This window comes from Ranitomeya variabilis, chromosome 1 (assembly GCF_051348905.1).
Source record: "Ranitomeya variabilis isolate aRanVar5 chromosome 1, aRanVar5.hap1, whole genome shotgun sequence".
Lineage (NCBI taxonomy): Eukaryota > Metazoa > Chordata > Amphibia > Anura > Dendrobatidae > Ranitomeya > Ranitomeya variabilis.
Window position 1 is genome coordinate 331872852 of NC_135232.1, and position 27681 is coordinate 331900532.

General features: G+C 47.9%; 1 pseudogene and 1 gene segment (V, D, J or C); one reads left to right on the plus strand and one right to left on the minus strand.

Moving 5' to 3' along the window:
- LOC143817389 (immunoglobulin gamma-1 heavy chain-like) overlaps window positions 1-27681 on the plus strand; it is a 768241-nt gene that overhangs the window by 512932 nt on the left and 227628 nt on the right.
- On the minus strand, window positions 1601-3613 carry LOC143793641 (NADH dehydrogenase [ubiquinone] 1 alpha subcomplex subunit 2 pseudogene; annotated as a pseudogene).

A 27681-nucleotide genomic window follows, 5' to 3' on the forward strand; every position in this document is an offset into this window, starting at 1 on the left:
GTCAGCTGAATAATGGTTTGGCTGATCGTTCAGCCAGCTGCTATCTCGGTTAACTTTCACATACACACGAGCGCTCACTTGGACAAGCCCTCCTGTCTTCTCTATGGCAGACCTGCTGCCAGATATGTATGGTGGCTGCTTATCTCAGGAAGAACAAAAGGATGGGCAGAATTGGACTTGCTGGATTGTTAGCTCCAACAATCAACTGTCCAGGACTTCCATACATATTTCACTGTAGGCCAAACCCACCATTATCGCTGGGTTTGGCCAACATTAGTCTATTATGTATGTGGAGCTTTACATGAGAATACAGTATGAGCAGATTATGTTTGTTAGGAGTCGAGTTCCCGCAGCTGCATAGGGGGAATCTCAAACCACCTGCGCTGCAGTCTCCCATTCACCTCCAGCCGCAGTGGAGCCTGCTCAGCAGAGAAGTCGGTCCCAGCATCTGGCTCAAGCTGATACTGTGCAGCTGGTTACTGCTGTCCTTCCAGGCTCAGCCATTGTAACTAGGGTTGAGCGAAACAGATCGGCACTTTTCAAAAGTCGCCGACTTTTAGCAAAGTCGGGTTTCGTGAAACCCGGCCCGATCCCACTCTTGGATCGGGTCAGCGGTACACGATCTGTAATCCAAAGTCGGGTTTCGTTATATATATATATATATATATATATATATATATATATATATATATATATATATATATATATATATATATGTCATAGAGACACATATATATATATATATTTATATTTACTTCAGCGCGATAATGTTGAAAAGCTGGTAATTCAATTGCCGGCTTTTCATTTCTCCTGCCTAAACCCGACATGATATGAGGCATGGTTTACATACAGTAAACCATGTCATATCCCCCTTTTTTTTGCATATTCCACACTACTAATGTTAGTAGTGTGTACAGTATGTGCAAAATTTCGGCGCTGTAGCTATTAAATTTAAGGGTTAAATCGCGGAAAAAATTGGCGTGGGCTCCCGCGCAATTTTCTCCGCCAGAGTGGTAAAGCCAGTGACTGAGGGCAGATATTAATAGCCAGGAGAGGATCCATGGTTATTGCCCCCCCGTGGCTAAAAACATCTGCCCCCAGCCACCCCAGAAAAGGCACATCTGGAAGATGCGCCTATTCTGGCACTAGGCCACTCTCTTCCCACTCCCGTGTAGCGGTGGGATATGGGGTAATGAAGGGTTAATGCCACCTTGCTATTGTAAGGTGACATTAAGCCAGATTAATAATGGAGAGGCGTCAATTATGACACCTATCCATTATTAATCCAATTGTATGAAAGGGTTAAAAAAAATACACACAGATTATTAAAAAGTATTTTAATGAAATAAACACACAGGTTGTTGTAATATTTTATTGCTCTCTCAATCCACCTGAAGACCCTCGCTCTAAAAATAAAAAAACAACAATATACATACCATCCGAGGATCTGTCAGGTCCCACGATGTAAATCCTTCTGAAGGGGTTAAAATATTTTACAGGCAGGAGCTGCGCTAATGCACTCGCTGCTGCCTGTAAACCCCGGCGAATGAATGAAGGTAATGTAGGTCAATGACCTGTAGTTACCTTCATTCGCGGTAGAACTTCATTGCTTGCTGTTTACAGCTGACTCCAGGGCTTTGGCTACTTGGTCAGCAGACTGATTGTGAAGGGGAATGCTCACTTCTTTCCCAAAATCGTATCTTGCCCACAGTTTGGGTTGAACTTCAGAGCATTCTCTAATCAGTATGGGAAACTCTGGATTTGCCTTTTTCAGGGTCACATAGTTCTGCTCCACAAAATCTCTGACCCCCTGGCTGCCCGCCGACTTCTGACACAGGTGAATCCTGATCTCCTTCACGTTCCTGCTCAGCTTTGACCCGATGTGGTACGCTCCCCAGTACTATCTATAGTAGTGTTTCAGTATTTCTCAATTAAACCATCCCTAGTGTTGTTGACTGTTCGCGAATGGTGGAAGCTACCTAGCGCCTGACAGTGCTATCCCGCACAGCTAGCACACGATACAGCATCTGATAGCAGTGACCGCCAGTGCGGTGCCATGCGCTAATAGAGCGCTTTCCTGGCCCAAGTCTGGGTGGTTAGTGGCGTCCACCAGAGCGGCACTGCACACACTCTTGTGCAGTCAATTTTTAGTTCTATTAATCTCTGACACCCCAGTAGCGGTGTCGAGCGCAAGAGGTCTAGAGGAACTCTTTCCCCGAGTCTTGGGACAGAGTTCTGTGACTCTTTGCTTGCGCTCTTTGTGAGGTACCGCAGCCCTGTGACACAACAGAGTTCGCTTCCTTCATACTGGGTGAAGCTAACTCGTGTGTGTATCCACATTATACCGCCATATAGTCTGTCATTACTCAGCAGCAGGTTCTATCTCTGCACGGTGGACCCAGGGCTGCGAACGCACCTTATACCATCCTTATAATTATTTGGTGCATTCCGTTAGTCCTAACATTACACTAGCGCCAGGGTCTGGCTAGTAATGGTGGACGAACAGTGACTGCAGCGGTACATCCAGCAGCTGGAGGGCAGGTTGGCGACTCTCGAGCGCACAACCTTGGCTGTGGATGTTACCGCACTAGCTGAATGGCTGCAGCTAGTTTGTCCACTGCCACCCCTGTTCCGACTTTATCCCGCCTCCCACTACCAGATAAATACTCTGGCGATAGCAAGTCATGCAGGGGATTTGTGAACCAGTGTGCAATACACCTTGAGCTCCTGGCTGCACGTTTCCCCTCAGAGCGGACTAAAGTGGGATTTATTATTTCTCTCTTGCTGGGCAGGGCGTTGGAGTAGGCTACGCCGCTGTGGGAGCACGACGATCATGTGGTGCAGCGTTCTCCGTGGTTCCTGAGCACTCTGAAACAGGTCTTTTTGGGAACTCAAGTCACCCATGATACGGCGCTCCAACTGCTGGCACTGACACAGGGCACATCCTTGGTCAGCCATTTTTCCGTCCACTTCCCGACTTTAGCGTCTGAGCTGGAATGACCGGATAAATCCCTCATCCCTGTATTTTGGAGGGGGCTGGCTGATCATGTGAAGGACGCTTTGGCCACTAGGGAGATTCCCGCCACACTGGAGGAGCTAATAGCTGTAGCAACTCGCATCAACCTCCGTTTTAACGATCGAAGGTTGGAGCGAGCCCAGTGTAGGCAGAGGTTTCGGCTAGCTCCCACCTTCACCAAACCTCTGAAATTTCTGGTCCAGGCATCCAAGCCACATGAGGCCATGGAGGTGTCACGAGCGGGATCTAAGTCCCGGACCACTAGTGCACACAAGGTCTGTCATGTCTGCCGGCAGTCAGGACATCTTGCCTCCAGATGTTCCCAATGGTCAGGAAAACGTCAGCGTCTAGTGTTTGTAGGAGGAGGTACCCTAGATAACTGTCCTTCAAGGGGGCAATTACCATAGGCCCATCCACTCTTACGGTAGAGCTTTGCGTGGATTCCGAAGCGGAGGGCAATTTTATATCATCTGCCTTCGCCCAACGGCACGCAATACCCCTGGTGATGCTCGCCAAACCTGTGACCATATGAGTGGTAAATAGGTCGACACTGCCCTCACAGAAAACACACCAGACCATCTCATTTACCTTATCCATATCTCCATCCCATCAGGAGATTATCTCCCTGATAGTCATTACCAAGGGAATTGATGAGGTCCTGTTAGGGATACTATGGCTACGCTACCATTCTCCTCTTATTGAGTGGTCCTCAGGGAGAATTCTGGGATGGAGTGAATCTTGTGAGGGTAGATGTCTGAGGGAGTCCGTTCAGATTGCTACTACTGAAGTACCTGCAGATCTTTCCTCTCTCCCCAAGCACTATTGGCCCTATGCGGACGTGTTCTCCAAGAGGGCTGCAGAGGCCCTTCCACCCCACCGCCCCTATGACTGTCCTATTGACCTCTTGCCTGGTGCAGAGCCTCCCCAGGGTCGAGTCTATCCCGTGTCTCTCTCGGAGACGGAGGCGATGACCTAATACTTTAAGGAGAATCTGGCAAGAGGATTCATTAGGAAGTCAGTGTCACCTGCGGGGTTGGGGTTCTTCTTTGTGCAGAAGAACAGAGAATTACGTCCATGCATTGATTACAGGGGTCTTAACGCCATCACCGTTAAGAACAAATACCCTCTGCCTCTGATATCTGAGCTATTCGATAGGTTGCGGGGAGCGAGGGTATTTACTAAGCTTGATCTGCGGGGTGCTAACAACTTGATTCGCATCCGTGAGGGGGACGAATGGAAGACGGCATTTAACACCAGGGACGGGCACTATGAATACCTGATGATGTCCTTCAGGCTCTGTAATGCTCCTGCCATTTTCCAAGACTTTGTGAACGGTATCTTCCGGAATATGCTCACCACTAGGGTTGAGCGACCTTTAGTTTTTTAGGGTCGAGTCGGGTTTTGTGAAACCCGACTGTCTTAAAAGTCGAGTCGAGTGTAATCGGCCAACCACCGTGAAAAGTCGGGTTTCAGCCGAAACACGAAACCCAATGAAGAAATGTTTTTAATATTATTTTTTAAATCTCTCTCTCTCTCTCTCTCTCTCTCTCTCTCTCCCAAATGGCTGTTGTTGTGTACGCCCCCTAACACCTACGTCAGCACTCTACCGCTCCTTCATTGGCTGCAAAAATGGCGCTAAACGCGTCATATGAAACGCGACTTTCGCGCCTAGATCGCGTACCGCATGGCCGACCCCACACAGGGATCGGGTCGGGTTTCATGAGACGCCGACTTTGCTAAAAGTCGGCGACTTATGAAAATGAACGACCCGCTTCGCTCAACCCTACTCATCACCTCTATTGTTGTGATTCGGTTCGTGGGCTCCCCCGGTGGTCTCTTGTGGTACTGGTGTCCTGCAAGCTTTGCCTTCTCAGTTCACCTGTTCCTATCAGGATGTGGGAGTATCCTATTTAACCTTGCTCCTCAGTCATTCTAATGCTGGCCATCAATGTATCCAGAGTGATTCTGTTGCATGTTCCTGCTCCCAGTATTCTGCTCAGCTAAGTTGGACACTTTAGTCCTTAAGTCTATTTTTGTATGTTTTGTCCAGTTTGCACTTATGTGAATCTCTGCAGCTGGAAGCTCTTGTTAGGCTGAAATTACTACTCCAGTGGCATGAAATGACATACAAAAAATCATCATAAACCAAGTATATAAAACATAAATCAAAAAAAGGAGGGTAAATAGTAGCAAAAGATGGAAAACAACACTGTATGGGCACTCCTGATAACAAGTTTACTATTTAATAAAGTGCACAGTGCAAAAATACATAGTAACCTGGGAAAGGGGTCAAAAATCTAAGGATCCACAATAAGTCTATATAATAGGCATGTAATCAAACTACATCAAGCCCTGCGCACAGGCTGAATGTCAGAAGTCCAAAATAAATCCTATAAAATACAAGCCCAATTAGGGCAAAGATACTATAAATAGACCCTATTGATCCTTACCCAGGTACTGGTGATCAGGAGGAACCCGCACAGTGGGGCCACTGTGCGGGTTCCTCCTGATCACCAGTACCTGGGTAAGGATCAATAGGGTCTATTTATAGTATCTTTGCCCTAATTGGGCTTGTATTTTATAGGATTTATTTTGGACTTCTGACATTCAGCCTGTGCGCAGGGCTTGATGTAGTTTGATTACATGCCTATTATATAGACTTATTGTGGATCCTTAGATTTTTGACCCCTTTCCCAGGTTACTATGTATTTTTGCACTGTGCACTTTATTAAATAGTAAACTTGTTATCAGGAGTGCCCATACAGTGTTGTTTTCCATCTTTTGCTACTATTTACCCTCCTTTTTTTGATTTATGTTTTATATACTTGGTTTATGATGATTTTCTGTATGTCATTTCGGCTATGGATGCCATTTTATAACTAATAAAAATATATTTATGGACTTTAACTCCATTTGTCCTTGGTTTATTGCTATGTTAGGAGTGTCCATCTTGATTGAGTGTACATATCTCCCTTAGTGGCTCTCCCATTTGGGGTTGAGCATGGTGTGGATATTAGGTACAGCATCTTCTGATTTGATTCTTTCTGTCCAGTGGCATGAGTTGTCACATGAGTTAAGGTAATTTCAGGATGGTGTTTTGAAGGGTTTTGCAGCTGACCGCGAAGTCCTCTGTTGTATCTTTCTGCTATTTAGTTAGCGGGCCTCTCTGTGCTAAATCTGCTTTCATACTACGTGTTTCTTTTCATCTGCTCTCACCGTTATTACATGTGGGGGGCTGGCCATACCGTTATGGTTTCCAATGGCAAGGAAACATCAGAAGCATAGAATAAACGGACAAGCTCTCGGGTGATGGAAACTAGAGCTGACCGCGATGCTAAACCTACACACCACGCTAGAAGTAGCCAGGGGGCATTCCTGCGTTGTCTCTAGATGCCGCGCGCCAGCCGGAGAACTAACTACCCCTGGTAGAAGAAAACACAGTCCTGGCTTGCCTCCAGAGAATGTCCCCACAGGAGATAGCAGCCCCCCACATGTAATAACGGTGAGAGCAGATGAAAAGACACACGTAGTATGAAAGCAGATTTAGCACAGAGAGGCCCGCTAACTAAATAGCAGAAAGATACAACAGAGGACTTCGCGGTCAGCTGCAAAACCCTTCAAAACACCATCCTGAAATTACCTTAACTCATGTGACAACTCATGCCACTGGAGTAGTAATTTCAGCCCAACAAGAGCTTCCAGCTGCAGAGATTCACATAAGTGCAAACTGGACAAAACATACAAAAATAGACTTAAGGACTAAAGTGTCCAACTTAGCTGAGCAGAATACTGGGAGCAGGAACATGCAACAGAATCACTCTGGATACATTGATGGCCAGCATTAGAATGACTGAGGAGCAAGGTTAAATAGGATACTCCCACATCCTGATAGGAACAGGTGAACTGAGAAGGCAAAGCTTGCAGGACACCAGTACCACAAGAGACCACCGGGGGAGCCCACGAACCGAATCACAACACTCTATAGTCTATCTGGATGATATTCTCATCTACTCTCCAGATTTAGATTCCCACCGGAGAGATGTTTGCAAAGTCTTCGACCTCCTACAGGCAAACTCCCTCTATGCCAAGTTGGAGAAGTGTGTATTTGAGCAGGAGTCCTTGCCTTTCCTTGCCTATATTATCTCTACCCAGGGATTGGCTATGGATCCTGCCAAGCTACAGGTTGTGATGCACTGGCAAGAACCCCTTCTCTCAAGGTGGTGCAGCGCTTTATGGGGTTCATTAACTATTATCGCCAGTTCATTCCCCACTTCTCAACCTTGGTAGCTTCCCTGGTTGCCCTCACCAAGAAGGGAGCTAATCCCATATTGTGATCGGAGGAGGTCTCCAAGGCCTTCCTCTCTATTAAGTCTCATTTTGCTAGCACTCCCATCCTACATCGCCCCGATGTAGATAAACTATTTATTATGGAGGAAGATGCCTCATCAGTCGGTGCTGGAGCAGTCCTCTTCCAAAAGGATGCTCAATGTCGGAAGCATCCTTGCTTCTTTTTCTCCAAGAGCTTCACACCAGCTGAGAGGTATTATTCCATCGGGGACAGGGAGTTGCTAGCTATGAAGTTGGCCTTCTCAGAGTGGAGACACCTCCTGGAGGGGGTTCATTTTCCCTTCCAAGTGTATACCAACCACAAAAATGTGTTTTATTTACAGACTGCCCAGCGCCTAAACTCTCGCCAGGCTACATGGTCCTTGTTCTTCTCCCACTTCCACTTCACCCTCCACTATCTTTCCGGGGAGAAGTACATCCATGCCAACGCTCTCTCCCGCTCCGTAGTGTCATCAGTAGAGGAGGAGCCTCGGCTAATTGTCTCTTCGGAGAGCCAGAGGACCGTGGCCCCGTTTTCACTTGAGTCTGTGCCCCTGGGCAAGACCTTTGTGCCATCTAATTTGCAACCGGAGGTTCTCTCTTGGGCTCACTCGTCCAGGGTGGGTGGACATTTTGGGACCAAGAGGACATCTGAGCTTCTGGCGAGGACGTACTGGTGGCTGCATATGGCCCATAACATGGGAGACTATATTCGAGCGTGTGTCTCCTACGCCAAGAATAAGTCTCCTCGACAATGGCCTGCTGGGCTACTTTACACCCTGCCGGTGGTGGACAGGCCCTGGAAAATGGTTGGGATGGACTTTGTGGTGGGCTTACCCAAGTCCCGTAGCTGCACCATTATTTGGGTAGTCACCAACCATTTTTCCATAATGGTGCACTTTGTGCCTCTTCCACGGCTACCTTCTGCACGGGCCTTGGTGGCATTGTTTATTAAGGACATTTTCCGCCTACACGGTATGCCACACAAAATTGTCAGTGACCGGGGTCCCCAGTTTGCGTCTCGGTTCTGGAGAGACCTTTGTCGTCTTTTCAGCATCGAGCTGAATCTCTCTTCAGCATACGATCCCGAGATGAATGGGTTGGTGGAGAGGGCCAACCAGACCCTAATCACATACCTGCGACATTTTGTCTCAGCCAGGCAGGATGACTGGGCATCCTTGCTACCATGGGCAGAGTTTCCGTTGAACAATGCCACAGCCGACTCCACTGGGCAGACCCCATTCCTCCTTAATTACGGCCAGCATCCGCGGTTTCCTGTACCCATGCCCGTGTCTCTCGCGACTCCAGGGTGGCAGACTGGTCTGTGGAGGCATGTGACATTTGGGACCGCACACAGGATGCTATGTGGGCCTCCAGGGAGAGAATGAGGACCTCCGCTGAAGCACATGGGTGCCCTGCTCCGACCTTTGCTCCTGGCGATTTAGTGTGGCTCTCCACCTGTAACATCAGGCTGCGAGTTGAGTCCACTAAGTTGAGTCCACTACCTAGGCCCCTTCAAGGTCCTGGAACAGGTTAATCCTGTGGTCTACCGTCTGGCCCTTTCTCCACACCTAGTCATCACCGACACTTTTCATGTGTCCCTCCTAATAATAATGAATAATAATAATTTTTATTTATATAGCGCCAACATATTCCGCAGCACTTTACAATTAAGTGGGGACATGTACAAACAATAAATTCGGTATGAGTTAAGACAATTTAAACAGTGACATTAGGAGTGAGGTCCCTGCTCGCAAGCTTACAATCTACAAGGAAATGGGGGGACACAATAGGTGAAAAGTGATTGTTATTTCAGGTCTGGCAATTATAATAAATATGGATTTTCATACAAAGCTGCATGATCCGGTCATCAGCCCGTGTGTTTAAGTGCAATAGTCAAGTATCAAGTGCAGTTATGTGCATGGAGGGTGTGGAGGGGGTGGAGACAGATGAATAGTAGGGTGCAGATTCAGAGTAATATTTGGAAGGGGGGAACAGGGCAAAGTTAGTTTACTGAGTAGTTGATGTGGTAGGCTTGTTTGAAGAGATGGGTTTTCAAAGCATGCTTGAATAGGTCGGGGCTAGGTATCACTCTGATCGTCTGGGGAAGTGCATTCGAGAGAGCTGGTGCAGCACGAGAGAAGTCTTGGAGATGGAAGTGTGAGGTTTGGATTACAGGGGATGTTAGTCTTAAGCCCGTCCACATGTCCCGGTTTTCCCAGTCATCTGTCGGGACATCGGGCTTGTCCACGGACGATTACGAGGTGAATGCCATCATAGGGTGTAAGGTGGTACGTGGCAAAAAATTCAATTTGGTGGATTGGAAGGGTTATGGTCCAGAGGACAGGTCCTGGGAGCCTGTTGAGCACGTTTGGCCTCCGCAGCTCATTGCTGCCCTCGAGCGTAGCGAGGCCCAAGAAGGGGGGCCATGTTAGGTGTCGATTTCCCGCCGTTGCACAGGGGGAATCTCGAACCATCTCCGCTGCAGTCTCCCATTCTCTTCCAGCCGCAGTGGAGGCTCAAGCTGATACTGTGCGGCTGGTTACTGCTGTTCTTCCAGGCTCAGCCATTGTAACCAGTACTGATCAGCAGCGAGCGGGCGTCCCTGGGACTAAGTCCTGCTTTTCTTCTTCTGAGCATGCCAAGGGACGACCTCTCATTGGAGGTCAGGGATCACATGCTCAGGTCCTGTAGCAGCTCCTATTGGACCACTTGGAAGGTTCCGGAGAGCTTACGCTATAAAAGGTTCACATGGCCGCACGGCCATGCACTAGTGTAAACTTATTATCGTGTGTGTGTGGATGTATGCCTGTCGATGGATGAAAGCTCCAAATCATTCCCAACCCTAGTGTTGTTGACTGTTCGCGAATGGTGGAAGCTACCTAGCGCCTGACAATGCTATCCCGCACAGATAGCACACAATACAGCATCTAATAGCAGTGACCGCCAGTGCGGTGCCGTGCTCTAATAGAGCGCTTTCCTGGCCCAAGTCTGGGTGGTTAGTGGCGTCCGCCAGAGTGGCACTGCACACACTCTTGTGCAGTAAATTTTTAGTTCTATTAATCTCTGACAGCCCAGTAGTGGTGTCAAGCGCAAGAGGTCTAGAGGAACTCTTTCCCTGAGTCGTGGGACAGAGTTCTGCGACTCTTTGCTTGCGCTCTTTGTGCGTTACCGCGGCCCTGCGACACAACAGGGTTCACTTCCTTCATACCGGGTGAAGCTAACCCGTGTGTGTATCCACATAATACCACCATATAGTCCGTCTTTACTCAGCAGCAGGATCAAACTCTGTACGGTGGACCCCGGGCTGCGAACGCCCCTTATACCATCCTTATAATTATTTGGTGCATTCCGCTAGCCCTAACAATGTTGTACCTTATTTGATGCCACTCTACTAAGAGTAATGTCTCTTAATGATGCCGTTCCTCCTGTGTGCCGCCTTGATTATTTCCACTAAACTTATCTCAGTGCAGAGGCGTAGCTAGGGTTTTGGTTCAGGGGGGGGAAATTCTGTTTGGGCCCCTAACCAGGTAACCTTCATTACAATTCGGTGACATGCCCTAATAGTGGAGGAGAACCTCAGCAGATGACCCCGCTATTACTGAAGATAATCTCTATATAACGACCAACGTGGATATTACCGCCATATGGTCAGTGGTAGATACCATCCCTACAGAACATTTAAGAGATCACAGCTCAGTTACAGATAATGTCTTACCGCTGATGTTCTCTGATGGAATTGTTCACTTTTCCTGTCTTTTCCATCTGGCACAGACAGACATGAGAACTTCTTCCAGCCAGGACTCGGCTGCAGAGAATACAACAAAGACACATTTCACTTCTCATATTCCAGCCCCATCACCATCTATTCCCAACCTGCACAAACTCCTCATCCTGCTGATACCCCAATATTGAGCCGCTGCTGCCGTATGTGTCCCTATTACTGCACCTGATACCCCAATACTGAGCCACTGCTGCTGTATGTGTCCCTATTATTGCACCTGCTGTGCGGTTCTCTGTGCCTTCTAAATTCTAAAGCACCCCTCTATAATATAGTAATGCCGGGTGCAAGTGCCCTAGAAAACAGTGCCCACATTTTGCTCCCTAGAAAGTAATATTGCCATGTGTGCCCCTTTGATAGTCACAGTAACCTGAGATCTCCTATAACAAGAAGTGCCTACTTTACATTTAATAAAGTCCCGAGTCTGCCCCCCTGTACAGCTCCCCTATACGGTATAATGCCCCCTCACTGTATTGTAACATCCACACAGTATACTGACCCCTTAGTAGCCCCCAAACTGTTTGATGGCTCCAACACTGTATGATGGCCCCTTCATTGTAATCTCCACACTCACTAGATGGCCTCCATATAGTATAATGCACCAGATCATCCTAAATATAGTATAATGCACTCCCCATAAGCCTCCATATAGTATAATGCACTCCCCATAGGACTCTATATAGTATAATGCACTCCCCATAGGCCTACTCTATAGAACAAGGCAGCACCCATAGGCAGACTCTATAGCACAAGACAGCATCCCCATAGGCAGACTCTAGTATAAGACAGCACCCCATAGGTAGACCATGTAGTATAAGGCAGCACTCCATAGGCAGATCCTGTAGTATAAGGCAGCCCCCCATAGGCAGACTCTAGTAAAAGGCAGCACCCCATAGGCAGACCCTGTAGTTAAAGTGGCACCCCATAGGCAGACTCTAGTAAAAGGCAGCACCCCATAGGCAGACCCTGTAGTATAAGACAGCACCCTATAGGCAGACCCTGTAGTAAAAGGCAGTACCCCCATAGGCAGATTCTGATGTATAAGGCAGCACCCTATAGGGAGATCCTGAAATGTAAGGCAGCCTCCCTATAGGCAGATCCGGAAGTATAAGGCAGCCCCCCATAGGCAGATCCTGAAGTATAAGGCAGCACCCCTATAGGCAGATCCTGAAGTATAAGGCAGCACCCCTATAGGCATATCCTGAAGTATAATGCAGCCCCACTATAGGCAGATCCTGAAGTATAAGGCAGCCCCCCTATAGGCTGATCCTGAAGTATAAGGCAGCCCCCTATAGGCAGATCCTGAAGTTTAAGGCAGCACCTTTATAGGCAGATCCTGAAGTTTAAGGCAGCCCCCATAAAAAACAATAAAAAAATACTCACCTCTCTTCCTCCTTGTTCCAGCGGTGCCCCGAGCTCCTGCTTATCTCCTGACAGTGGGTGCCGGGTGGCGTCGGTGATGCCAGACGCTGACAGAGGGATGATGGGAGAAGCAGCGCAGCACTCCTTCCCTCATCAGTGCGGTGACGGGCGGGGGGCCCACTACTGGCACTGGGTCCCCCCGGCCTGCTCAGGGGCCCTATAGCGAGCGGCAGAGTAGGGAGATCGATTCTCCCTGCTCTGCCGCAGAGGGTAACTGTATCGTCTCTCTGCGCACGCCGATACAGTTACAGTAGCGTAGCTGCAGGTGGGCCCCCTCTGAGCACCGGGCCCAGGCGATGGCTCCCTCTGCCCCCCCTCCCCCGGTAGCTACTCTACTGTCTCAGCTCCTAAATCCTACGGCTCACAAGACCCTTCTAGCCCTTTGTACATGGCACTCGGAGAATAGCATTGTCCATTCCCTTAAAGGGGTTGGTTATCTGACTTTTTTGTTTTATACTTAAATGCTTGTATTTTGGACCCAAAATCTTTTTTGCCATTTGATTTCTTTACAAAATTAGCACCATTTGGCTTTTACAGGCTCATTGATTACCTGCACATTCAACTTTAATGTAGTTTGTAGCCATAAATCAGATGAGAAGAACTGAGAAAAATAAAAATAAGAGAGTTATGAACTTTCCTGTTACTGTCAGAATGAGCTCATTGACAGATTTTCAGGTAGAGGTCGTCACTTTCTCTTTTTACTGCAGTTTCCTCCCAAACTGACCAGACCTTCTGTCCATACAATGGCTGCTGATGGAGGAGCATGTGACCAGTCCAGTCCATCAGCCTTCTCCAATTATAAAATGCCTCACATAGGAAAGCTGCATTTTTATTGGCTTCAAATAATTTATTCCATTTTGATGGGGCCAATGGGGGGAAACCATATGAGGGGCCAATTTTTGGCAATTTCATGCTAGTTTGAAACAGCTCAAGCCAAAATGGGAGCAGATGGGGAGGGGACAATGCGCAACTACACCCAGCTATCAAAGTCAACAAAAGTGTGGGCATTTTTTATAAAAGTAAAGCTTCTTGAGTCAATGGCTGGATTAGCATTTCTGGTGAGATGCCAGAGGCGCACACCACAGAGGAGATGCGCCAAATACATCAAGCAATGTACACCTCTTAAGGAATTTGGTTCGTCGTATTCCAGCTAGCCCTTCACTAAGACTGGTATGTGAGTAAACGTGAACGGGGTGGTAGCCTTAGTCAAGTGTCATGTGTCCAACACTCTGGCATGTTACAGACAATTGTGGGTCCTGGCTGGGAGTTAGTGTTGTGAGGGCCTTGTGCCCATGCATGAGTTCCACAGATTAATAAAGGAGACCTCCTTTAAAACAAGGGAACATTATTGAACTTGATAAGGGTTATGTATAAGGAATAGTGAGTACTCAGTCTTAAGCATGTTTCTTTCATAGCAAGAAGCCTTTCCAAAAACATTGTTTCCTTCCACTGTAGTCTGCCCCAGGGCTGTTATAGCACACTGTTTTGCCCTATTTCATCACAGCCTAGCTTGAAGGACTATAAGACGCACCCCCCATTTTCATCCAAATTTTTAGAGATAAAAGTGCACCTTATAGCCCGAAAAATACGGTATGTCTTTCATGCATCACATCACTACACATTAAAATACCTTACATTACCAGCATTACCTATAACACTGCTACACACTATGGATTACTTTATACTGCCAATACTGTTATCACACTAAATATATCGTAATACATTTAAAAGACGTATATAGGGTTGAGCGACTTTTACTTTTTTGGGGTCGAGTCGGGTTTTGCGAAACCCGACTTTGTCAAAAGTCGAGTCGAGTGAAGTCGGCCGATTATCGCGAAAAGTCGGGGATCGACCGAAACATGAAACCTAATGCAAGTCAATGGGGAAGCATAGTCGGCAGTGAGTGGAGGCCAGGAAAACACCTACAGTGCCCATTTTAATGGCAAAAACATCCATTCTTGTTACTGAAGCTTGTCAATCTTAATATACTTTATAATAATAGATAGGCATTGGAAATTGGGGGTCATTTGGCTAAAGTTGTGGGGGGTAGGGCTGGTTCAAGTTTTTAGTGGGCCCAGGAAACGTGGACTATGTCACGGCGGTGGAGCAGTGCGAGGTAAGTATGTCAAGTTTGCAAGTGCTGTGATCCTGAGCAAGCAGGGGGGGCCCACTAGTTGGCATTGGCACTGGCACAGGGCCCCTCAAAGTACAGCGGTGTGTTTGCACGGCGGGGGCGCCTCCCACCGGCAGCGACACTTTTGCGTACTCTCAGGGGCCCTGTGCCAGTGACGTCGCCAACGAGTATGCCCCCCCACCTGATGAAGGAACCTGCACTTTCATCTGCACCTTCCTCTTTGTCCCTGTGTAAGGTGGTATAGTAAGTGGGAAGGGGAACATTACTTTCAGCAGGGTCAGATTCTGGCTGTGTAGAGTGCAAGGGGAATGTAGTGGTCTGGGTCAATGTACCAGCACACTCATCAAGCAGTGGCTGGGCAATGGGCAGGATGAGGAGGAAACACAGATATAGGGCCAAAGAATAAAGTAAGCTAAATGCATTTCAAAATTGGTAACAGGACTAACCAGGCGGCATTGCTTTGTTCAGTGGAGGACAACTGTAATGAGAGGCTGACACAGTTAGTAGGCCCAAGTAATAAAGTGGGCCAAATGAAGTTCAAAATTGATAACAGGAGTAAACAGGCGGCACTGCTTTGTTCAGTGGAGGAGAACACCAAGGAGCGGCAGACACCGTTACTAGGCCTCAACCAAAGTAGTAGGACAACTGCAGTGTGACATTAAAACATACTTAATGAGAGCCTGAAGGTTGAAGCTCAGACAAGGAAACCTGGAGGAGAACACCAAGGAGGAGGAGAACACCAAGGAGCGGCAGACACCGTTACTAGGCCCCAACCAAAGTAGTAGGGCAACTGCAGTGTGACATTAAAACATACTTAATGAGAGCCTGAAGGTTGAAGCTCAGACAAGGAAACCTGGAGGAGAACACCAAGGAGGAGGAGAACACCAAGGAGCAGCAGACACCGTTACTAGGCCCCAACCAAAGTAGTAGGGCAACTGCAGTGTGACATTAAAAAATACTTAATGAGAGCCTGAAGGTTGAAGCTCAGACAAGGAAACCTGGAGGAGAACACCAAGGAGGAGGAGAACACCAAGGAGCGGCAGACACCGTTACTAGGCCCCAACCAATGTAGTAGGGCAACTGCAGTGTGGCATTAAAAAATACTTAATGAGAGCCTGAAGGTTGAAGCTCAGACAAGGAAACCTGGAGGAGAACACCAAGGAGGAGGAGAACACCAAGGAGCGGCAGACACCGTTACTAGGCCCCAACCAAAGTAGTAGGGCAACTGCAGTGTGACATTAAAAAATACTTAATGAGAGCCTGAAGGTTGAAGCTCAGACAAGGAAACCTGGAGGAGAACACCAAGAAGAAGGAGAACTGTTGTGATCCGCTTTTTGGCTCCCCTGGTGGTGGCTGGTGGTACTGGAGACTTGTGTGTGCTTTTCTGCCTCAGCTCACCTGCTTCCATCAGTTTTGGGAGTTCCCTATTTAGCCTTGCTCTCCAGTCACTTCCTTGCCGGTCATCATTGTTACCTGAGTCATTCAGTTGCATGTTCCTGCTACTAGTCTGCTGATCAGCTAAGTGGACTCTTGTCCTTATTGTTTTGTTTTTCTTGTCCAGTTTACAGTTTTGTCATTTCCTGTTACTGGAAGCTCTTGTGGACTGAAATTGCCACTCCTGTGTCATGAGTTGACACAGGAGTCTTAAAGTAATTTCAGGATGGGTTTTTTGAAAGGGTTTTTCAGCTGACCGTGAAGTCCTCTTTTGTATCCTTCCTCTATCTAGTAAGTGGACCTCGCTTTGCTAAATCTACCTTCATACTGTGTATGTCTTTTCCTCTGAACTCACCGTTAATATACGTGGGGGCTACTATCATCTTTGGGGAATTTCTCTGGAGGTAAGCCAGGTCTGTTCCTTCCTCTTCCAGGTGTAGTTAGTTCTCCGGCTGGCGCATGGCATCTAGGCAGCCGTAGGAATGCTTCCTGGCTACTGTTAGTTGTGTGGTAGATTTAGGTCACGGTCAGCTTGAGTTTCCATCACCCGAGAGCTAGTCTGTTATTTTTGTGTTTCTGATGTTCCCATGCCATTGGGGAATCATGACAGTATGACCGGCCGCTGTTAAAGTAATTTGCAGAAGAAAGGAGAGTAAAAGAAGTCTGTAGATTTTTTTTTTTTTTTTTCCCTCTCATGTTTGCTACTTAGTTGGCTCAGTTGTATTTCTGCTCTATTTACAGCCTTGCCTTTCTCTCCTTCTAATCCTTGAATGGCTCTGATCTCTCCGGTTTAAGGATGGACCCTCAGAGTTTGGCTGCAGGTTTAAATAATCTTGCTACGAAGGTTCAGTATTTACAAGATTATGTTATACGTACTCCTATTTCTGAACCTAAGATTCCTACACCAGAGGTATTTTCCGGAGATAGATCTCGGTTTCGGAATTTCAAATGTAATTGTAAATTATTCCTTTCTCTCAGACCTCACTCCTCTGGAGATCCTGTTCAGCAGGTTAAGATTGTGATTTCTTTGCTGCGAGGTGACCCTCAGAATTGGGCATTTTCATTGACACCAGGGGATCCTGCGTTGCTCAATGTGGATGCGTTTTTTCTGGCTTTAGGGTTGCTGTATGAGGAACCTAATTTGGAGATTCAAGCTGAAAAAGCTGTAATAGCCCTGTCTCAAGGGCAAGATGAAGCTGAGATATACTGCCAAAAATTTCGTAAATGGTCTGTGCTTACTCAGTGGAATGAGTGTGCCCTAGCGGCAAATTTCAGAGAGGGCCTTTCTGATGCTGTTAAGGATGTCATGGTGGGGTTTCTGGGGTTTCCTACGCCCACAGGTCTGAATGAGTCCATGACAATGGCGATTCAGATTGATCGGCGTTTGCGGGAGCGCAAATCCGTGCACCATTTGGCGGTATCTTCTGAAGGGACGCCAGAGAAAATGCAATGTGACAGAATTCTGTCAAGAAGCGAGCGGCAGAATTATAGTCGCAAAAATGGCTTGTGCTTCTACTGTGGTGATTCCGCGCATGTTATATCAGCATGCTCTAAACGTACTAGGAAGGTTGACAAGTCTGTTTCTATTGGCACTTTACAGTCTAAATTTCTTCTGTCTGTAACTCTGATTTGTTCATTATCAGTTATTACCGTGGATGCCTATGTGGACTCTGGCGCCGCTCTGAGTCTCATGGATTGGTCCTTCACCAGGCGCTGTGGGTTTGATTTGGAGCCTCTGGAAGTTCCTATACCTCTGAAGGGTATTGATTCTACACCTCTGGCTTGTAATAGACCACAGTTCTGGACGCAAGTGACTATGCGTATGACTCCAGACCATCAGGAGATGATTCGCTTCCTCGTGTTGTATAATTTACATGATGTTTTAGTGCTTGGATTACCATGGTTACAATCTCATAACCCAGTACTGGACTGGAAAACTATGTCTGTGTTAAGCTGGGGATGTCGGGGGGCTCATGGGTACATTTTTTCCCCTTCTTCTGTTGAGATGGACCCTGTCAAGGTTCGGGCTATTTGTGACTGGACGCAGCCTACTTCTCTAAAGGGTCTTCAGAAGTTCTTGGGCTTTGCTAATTTTTATCGTCGATTTATAACTGGTTTTTCTGGTGTTGCTAAGCCTCTTACGGATTTGACTAAGAAGGGGGCTGATGTTGCCAATTGGTCCTCTGCCGCTGTGGAGGCCTTTCGGGAACTTAAGCGCCGCTTTTCGTCTGCCCCTGTGTTGCGCCAGCCCGATGTCTCTCTCCCCTTTCAGGTTGAGGTCGATGCTTCCGAGATCGGAGCGGGGGCGGTTTTGTCGCAGAAAAGTTCCGATTGCTCAGTGATGAGACCTTGTGCGTTCTTTTCTCGAAAAATTTCTGCCGCCGAAAGAAATTATGATGTCGGTAATCGGGAGCTTTTGGCCATGAAGTGGGCATTTGAGGAGTGGCGTCATTGGCTTGAGGGTGCTAGACATCAGGTGGTGGTTTTGACTGATCACAAGAATCTGATTTATCTTGAGTCTGCCAGGCGCCTGAATCCTAGACAGGCGCGCTGATCGTTGTTTTTCTCTCGGTTTAATTTTGTGGTCTCATATCTGCCAGGTTCTAAGAATGTGAAGGCGGATGCCCTTTCTAGGAGTTTTGAGCCTGATTCCCCTGGTGATTCGGAACCTACAGGTATCCTTAAGGATGGGGTGATATTATCCGCTATTTCCCCAGATCTGCGACGTGCTTTGCAAGAGTTTCAGGCGGATAGACCTGATCGCTGTCCACCTGGTAGACTGTTTGTTCCTGATGATTGGACCAGTAGAGTCATCTCGGAGGTTCATTCTTCTACGCTGGCGGGTCATCCTGGAATTTTTGGTACCAGGGATTTGGTGGCTAGATCCTTCTGGTGGCCATCTCTGTCTCGTGATGTGCGTGTTTTTGTGCAGTCTTGTGATGTGTGTGCTCGGGCCAAGCCTTGTTGTTCTAGGGCTAGCGGGTTATTGTTGCCCTTGCCTATTCCGAAGAGGCCTTGGACGCACATCTCGATGGACTTTATTTCTGATCTTCCTGTCTCTCAGAGGATGTCTGTTATCTGGGTGGTATGTGACCGTTTTTCTAAGATGGTTCATTTGGTGCCATTGCCGAAATTGCCTTCCTTGTCTGAGTTGGTTCCTTTGTTTTTTCAAAATGTGGTTCGCTTGCATAGTATTCCTGAAAATATCGTTTCTGATAGGGGTACCCAGTTCGTTTCTAGATTTTGGCGGGCATTCTGTGCCAGGTTGGGCATTGATTTGTCTTTTTCGTCTGCCTTCCATCCTCAGACTAATGGCCAGACGGAGCGAACTAATCAAACTTTGGAGACGTATTTGAGGTGTTTTGTGTCTGCGGATCAGGATGATTGGGTTGCCTTTTTGCCGTTGGCGGAGTTTGCTCTTAATAATCGGGCCAGTTCTGCCACTTTGGTTTCCCCTTTCTTTTGCAATTCGGGGTTTCATCCCCGTTTTTCTTCTGGTCAGGTGGAGTCTTCGGATTGTCCTGGAGCAGATGCTGTGGTGGATCGGTTGTATCGGATTTGGGAACAAGTGGTGGACAATTTGAATTTGTCCCAGGAGAGGACTCAGCGGTTTGCTAACCGCCAGCGTCGGGTTGGTCCTCGCCTTCGTGTTGGGGACTTGGTGTGGTTGTCTTCCCGTTTTGTCCCAATGAGGGTTTCTTCTCCTAAATTTAAGCCTCGGTTCATCAGTCCCTATAGGATTTTGGAGATTATTAACCCTGTTTCCTTTCGTTTGGACCTTCCGGCATCTTTCGCTATCCATAATGTGTTCCATCGGTCGTTGTTGCGGAGATACGAGGTGCCGGTGGTTCCTTCTGCTGGGCCTCCTGCTCCTGTGCTGGTTGAGGGTGAATTGGAGTACGTTATAGAGAAGATCTTGGACTCCCGTATTTCCAGGCGGAGACTCCAGTACCTGGTTAAATGGAAGGGCTATGGTCAGGAAGATAATTCTTGGGTAACTGCCTCTGATGTTCATGCCTCGGATTTGGTTCGTGCCTTTCATAGGGCTCATCCAGGTCGCCCTGGCGGTTCTTGTGAGGGTTCGGTGCCCCCTCCTTAAGGGGGGGGTACTGTTGTGATCCGCTTTTTGGCTCCCCTGGTGGTGGCTGGTGGTACTGGAGACTTGTGTGTGCTTTTCTGCCTCAGCTCACCTGCTTCCATCAGTTTTGGGAGTTCCCTATTTAGCCTTGCTCTCCAGTCACTTCCTTGCCGGTCATCATTGTTACCTGAGTCATTCAGTTGCATGTTCCTGCTACTAGTCTGCTGATCAGCTAAGTGGACTCTTGTCCTTATTGTTTTGTTTTTCTTGTCCAGTTTACAGTTTTGTCATTTCCTGTTACTGGAAGCTCTTGTGGACTGAAATTGCCACTCCTGTGTCATGAGTTGACACAGGAGTCTTAAAGTAATTTCAGGATGGGTTTTTTGAAAGGGTTTTTTAGCTGACCGTGAAGTCCTCTTTTGTATCCTTCCTCTATCTAGTAAGTGGACCTCGCTTTGCTAAATCTACCTTCATACTGTGTATGTCTTTTCCTCTGAACTCACCGTTAATATACGTGGGGGCTACTATCATCTTTGGGGAATTTCTCTGGAGGTAAGCCAGGTCTGTTCCTTCCTCTTCCAGGCGTAGTTAGTTCTCCGGCTGGCGCATGGCATCTAGGCAGCCGTAGGAATGCTTCCTGGGTACTGTTAGTTGTGTGGTAGATTTAGGTCACGGTCAGCTTGAGTTTCCATCACCCGAGAGCTAGTCTGTTATTTTTGTGTTTCTGATGTTCCCATGCCATTGGGGAATCATGACAGAGAACACCAAGGAGGGGCAGACACCGTTACTAGGCCCCAACCAATGTAGTAGGGCAACTGCAGTGTGGCATTAAAAAATACTTAATGAGAGCCTGAAGGTTGAAGCTCAGACAAGGAAACCTGGAGGAGAACACCAAGGAGGAGGAGAACACCAAGGAGCAGCAGACACCGTTACTAGGCCCCAACCAAAGTAGTAGGGCAACTGCAGTGTGACATTAAAAAATACTTAATGAGAGCCTGAAGGTTGAAGCTCAGACAAGGAAACCTGGAGGAGAACACCAAGGAGGAGGAGAACACCAAGGAGCGGCAGACACCGTTACTAGGCCCCAACCAAAGTAGTAGGGCAACTGCAGTGTGACATTAAAAAATACTTAATGAGAGCCTGAAGGTTGAAGCTCAGACAAGGAAACCTGGAGGAGAACACCCAGGAGGAGGAGAACACCAAGGAGCGGCAGACACCGTTACTAGGCCCCAACCAAAGTAGTAGGGCAACTGCAGTGTGACATTAAAAAATACTTAATGAGAGCCTGAAGGTTGAAGCTCAGACAAGGAAACCTGGAGGAGAACACCAAGGAGGAGGAGAACACCAAGGAGCGGCAGACACCGTTACTAGGCCCCAACCAAAATAGTAGGGCAACTGCTGTCTTATATAAACAACTACTTAATGAGAGCCTGAAGGTTGAAGTTCACCTTTTTCAGTGGAGGACAGCGTGATTGAGTGGCGCCGCAGACAGACAAAGGTAGTATGTGTTAACTAAAACAGTTGGCTCTATGCATTTTTAAATTGGTTACAGGGGTACACAGGCAGCATTGGTGTGGTCAGTGGAGGACAATTGGAAGGAGGGACCGCAGACAGACTTCCTAGGCCTAAAATAATAAAATAGGCTCTATGCAGCTTCCATTAGGAGGCAGGGGTACACAGGCAGCATTGGTGTGGTCAGCGGAGGACAATTGGAAGGAGGGACCGCAGGCAGACTTCCTAGGCCTAAAATAATAAAATAGGCTCTATGCAGCTTTCATTAGGTGGCAGGGGTACACAGGCAGCATTGGTGTGGTCAGCGGAGGACAATTCGAAGGAGGGACCGCAGACAGACTTCCTAGGCCTAAAATAATAAAATAGGCTCTATGCAGCTTCCATTAGGTGGCAGGGGTACACAGGCAGCATTGGTGTGGTCAGCGGAGGACAATTCGAAGGAGGGACCGCAGACAGACTTCCTAGGCCTAAAATAATAAAATAGGCTCTATGCAGCTTCCATTAGGTGGCAGGGGTACACAGGCAGCATTGGTGTGGTCAGCGGAGGACAATTCGAAGGAGGGACCGCAGACAGACTTCCTAGGCCTAAAATAATAAAATAGGCTCTATGCAGCTTCCATTAGGTGGTAGGGGTACTCAGGCAGCATTGGTGTGGTCAGCGGAGGACAATTGGAAGGAGGGACCGCAGACAGACTTCCTAGGCCTAAAATAATAAAATAGGCTATATGCAGCTTCCATTAGGTGGCAGGGGTACACAGGCAGCATTGGTGTGGTCAGCGGAGGACAATTGGAAGGAGTGTCTGACACAGTAAGTACTCCGAGTCCCAAAACCTAAATTGATGTTAATGTATCCCAAAAAAAAACAAAACAAAAAAAACAAAAAAAAAAAGGGTGGCATACTTAGGTACAGGGGTGTGCTTCTATGCTGACTTTCACCAGTAAAAGTATTTACTGGTGTAAATGTAGGACAGGGCCCCTGACTATTTTAACTAGCATCATACATGTCAACAAATTGTTATTGTCTGTGCCAGGCATTGAAGGATTTCAGCGCATAGACTAAACAGTGGTGGAGCAGCGACAGATAATTTTGCCAGTGGTAGAGCACTGTTTGACCTTAGGGGGGGACACTCTCTCCTGGCCGGCGGTACAAGCCCAGGGCCCCTCATATTACAACGGTGTGTCTGACGTTGGGTGCGCGCCACCACCACCAGAGACACGTCATTGTACTATGAGGGACCCAGTGCCAGTGCCGTAGACCAAAAGTGGGCACACCCACCTCTTCAGACAAACGGCACTCTGATGGGTACTTGCGACAAGTGGCGAGACCACGGCCCCGTGGGGGGAGTTAGGCCATTTAGGGAGGTGTAAACATGTCGTATGCTGGACAAACAGCAGCTGCAAATTAAGAGATTGGTACAGTCAGTAACACCAGTCCCAAAGCAAGACCTTTTTACATGAAAGCTAGGTGTCAGCCGGGAAAGGTGGGGCAAAATAATTTGAAATCCATGAGTGGTTCATTTTAATGAAGGTTAGATCATCAACATTTTGGGTAGCCAGATGAGTCCTTTTTTCGGTCAGGATTGAACCAGCAGCACTGAATACTCTTTCTGATAGCACACTAGCTGCTGGGCAAGCAAGCTCCTGCAATGCATATTCGGCCAATTCAGTCCAAGCGTCTATTTTGGATGCCCAGTAATCAATGGGGAATGACGGTTGAGGGAGAACATCGGTAATGGAGGAAAAATAGTTAGTAACCATACTGGACAAATGTAGTCTCCTGTCACTTTGAATGGATGCTGCTGTACCTGTCGTGTCTGCGGTCATTGCGAAATCACTCCACAACCTGGTCAGAAAACCCCTCTGTCCTACGCCACTTCTCATTTGTGCACCTCTAACACCTCTACCCTGTTGCCCCCTGCATCTCGTGTGAGAACCATCACCGGCGCTGTGTGCTGGGAATGCCTGAATCAAACGGTCTACAAGAGTAGCTTGTTTGGTTGCCAATATCTGTTTGAGGTTCTCATGTGGCATGATATTTTGCAATTTGCCTTTATAGCGAGGATCAAGGAGGCAGGCCAACCAGTAATCGTCATCGGTCATCATTTTTATAATGCGTGGGTCCCTTTTGAGGATACGCAAGGCATAATCCGCCATGTGGGCCAATGTTCCAGTTGTCAACTCAGTGCATATGCTGGGTTGAGGAGCACTTTCTGGCAAATCAACGTCACTTGTCTCCCTCAAAAACCCTGAACCCGGCCTTGCACCGCCAGCAGTTTCTATTGCCCCCTGAGAAGCTTCCTCATCCCAAAAATACTCATCCCCATCATCCTCCTTGTCCTCCTCCTCTTCGCCCGCCACCTCGTCCTGTAGACTTCCCTGAGCAGACAATGGCTGACTGTCATCAAGGCTTCCCTCGTCCTCGGCTGCAGACGCCTGTTCCTTTATGTGCGTCAAACTTTGCATCAGCAGATGCATTAGGGGGATGCTCATGCTTATTACGGCATTGTCTGCACTAACCAGCCTTGTGCATTCCTTAAAACACTGAAGGACTTGACACAGGTCTTGGAGTTTTGACCACTGCACAGCTGACAACTCCATGTCTGCCATCCAACTGCCTGCCCGTGTATGTGTATCCTCCCACAAATACATAACAGCACGCCTCTGTTCGCACAGTCTATGAAGCATGTGCAGTGTGGAGTTCCACCTTGTTGCAACGTCGATGATTAGGCGATGTTGGGGAAGGTTCAAAGACCGCTGATGGTTCTGCATACGGCTGGAGTGTACGGGTGAACGGCGGATGTGAGAGCAAAGTCTGCGCACTTTCAGCAGCAGGTCGGGTAACCCCGGATAACTTTTCAGGAAGCACTGCACCACCAGGTTTAAGGTGTGAGCCAGGCAAGGAATGTGTTTCAGTTGTGAAAGGGCTATGGCAGCCATAAAATTCCTTCTGTTATCATTCACTACCTTGCCTGCCTCAAGATGTACAGTGCCCAGCCATGACTGAGTTTCTTGCTGCAAGAACTCGGACAGAACTTCCGCGGTGTGTCTGTTGTCGCCCAAACACTCCATTGCCAATACAGCCTGCTGACGCTTGCCACTAGCTGTTCCATAATTGGACACCTCGTGTGCTACAGTGGCAACTGCAGATGGAGTGGTCGTGTGACTTCGGTCTGTGGACGAGCTCTCGCTTCTGCTGGAGGACGAGGAGGAGGAGGGGCGACGAACGCCTACAGCCAACTGTTTCCTAGACCGTGGGCTAGGCAGAACTGTCCCAATATTACTGTCCCCTGTGGACCCTGCATCCACCACATTAACCCAGTGTGCCATGATGGAGACGTAACGTCCCTGGCCATGCCTACTGGTCCATGCATCTGTTGTCAGGTGCACCTTTCTACTGACAGATTGCCTGAGCGCATGGACAATGTGGTCTTTTACATGCTGGTGGAGGGCTGGGATGGCTTTTCTGGGAAAAAAGTGTCGACTGGGTAGCTCGTAGCGTGGTACAGCATAGTCCATCAGGGCTTTGAAAGCTTCGCTTTCAACTAACCGGTAGGGCATCATCTCTAACGAGATTAGTCTAGCAATGTGGGCGTTCAAACCCTGTGTATGCGGATGCGAGGATGAGTACTTCCTTTTCCTAACGAGAATCTCATGTAGGGTGAGCTGGACTGGAGAGCTGCATAGGGTGGAACTAGCGGGGGTGCCGGTGGACATGGGTGACTGAGAGAGGGTTGGTGATGGTATTCTTGATGGTGCCCTACATACAGTTTTTGCTACCACGATCATGGTGATTCCATGACTGCTTTGGCCTTGCGACGAAACAGCCACATTACCTGCAGGTGGTGTGGTAAACGGTGGGCTTACAGTGAGGGAAGGGATGTCGCGTTGCTGACTAGCTTCATTGTGAGAGGGTGCTACAACGTTAAGGGACGTTTGGTAGTTTGTCCAGGCTTGCAAGTGCATGGTGGTTAAATGTCTACGCATGCAACTTGTATTTAGATTTTTAACATTCTGACCTCTGCTGAAGGTCCTTGAGCATTTCTTACAGATGACTTTGCACTGATCATTGGGATCTTGGTTAAAATAATGCCAGACTGCACTGTTCCTACTATCGGATACCTTTTCAGGCATTGCACACTGAGCTACTTTAACTGTACGGCCACGCTGTCCTACAACTGGTTTTGGTTCTGCCGCACGTTTTTGGCCAGATACTGGCCTGCCAGATGGAACCTGTTGTGATGTTGATGCCTGCTGTGGCTCCTCCTCCTCCGCTTCAGAGCTACTGCCGCCTGCACCCTGTTCCCCCAATGGCTGCCAATCGGGGTCAACAACTGGGTCATCTATGACCTCCTCTTCTATGTCCTGTACACCTTCCTCTGGGTCACCGTGTAAGCCGGTGCTATAGCGTTCGTGACGGGGCTCCATAGTCTCATCGGGGTCAGATTCAGGATCAGTACACTGCGAGGGCAATGTTCTGATCTGAGTCAAAGGAACAGCATAATAATCTGGCTGTGGCTGTGCATCTGTGCACTCCATGTCCGATTCATCTTGTAATGGGCATGGCCTGTTAACAATTTCCCTTTGTAACCCAGGCACGGTATGTGTAAAGAGCTCCATGGAGTAACCAGTTGTGTCGCCTGACGCATCCTTCACTGTTGTTCTGGGTGAAGGACAAAAGGAAGCGACTTGTTCCTGACCGGGAGCATCCACTGACGACGCACAGCTCTGACATTTGGCACTTTCTGAGGAGGCGAAAGAGCTAGAGGCAGAATCAGCAATGAAAGCCAATACTTGTTCCTGCTGCTCCGGCTTCAAAAGCGGTTTTCCTACTCCCAGAAAAGGGAGCCTTCGAGGCCTTGTGTAGCCAGACAATGACTCTAGCTCAACAACTCGAGACTTAGGGGCTATATTGCTTTTCCCATGACCACCTGATGCTCCACGACCACCACCAATACCATCATTACCAGCTGGCAATGAAAGCCCACGGCCACGACCTCTTCCACCAGACTTCCTCATTCTTGCAAAAATGTTACCAAACTAACAACCGTTATGTGGTCCTGTAAAACCAGGTACAAGGTGTGCGTGAACTTGTTGTGAATGTAAATCTCCCTTTTTTATGTGTGCGAGAATGCAGGGAAAAATCAGGCCCACTGTATTACACTAGACAGTTTGATTGGCAGAAAGAGGCTGGCAGAAATGACACTGACAGGACTGCCGCAGATGCACACACTGGCAATAGAAATGTACCTTTTTATGTGTGGGAGAATGCAGGGAAAAATCAGGCCCACTGTATTACACTACACTGTTTGATTGGCAGAAAGAGGCTGGCAGATATGGCACTAACAGGAGTGACGCAGATAAACACACTGGCAATAAAAATGTCCCTCTTTATGTGTGGGAGAATGCAGAGAAAAATCAGGCCCACTGTATTACAGTAGACAGTTTGATTGGCAGAAAGAGGCTGGCAGATATGGCACTAACAGGACTGACGCAGATGCACACACTAACAATAGAAATGTCCCTCTTTATGGGTGGGAGAATGCAGTGAAAAATCAGGCCCATTGTATTACACAACACAGTTTGATTAGCAGAAAGAGGCTGGCAGATATGGCACTAACAGGAGTGACGCAGATAAAAACACTGGCAATAGAAATGTCCCTCTTTATGTGTTGGAGAATGCAGTGAAAAATCAGGCACACTGTATTAGACTACACTGTTTGATTGGCAGAAAGAGGCTGGCAGATATGACACTGACAGGACTGCCGCAGATGCACACACTGGCAATAGAAATGTCCCTTTTTTGTGTGGGAGAATGCAGTGCAAAATCAGGCCCACTGTATTACACTACACTGTTTGATTGGCAGAAAGAGGCTGGCAGATATGGCACTAACAGGACTGACGCAGATGCACACACTGGCAATAGAAATGTCCCTCTTTATGTGTGGGAGAATGCAGGGAAAAATCAGGCCCACTGTATT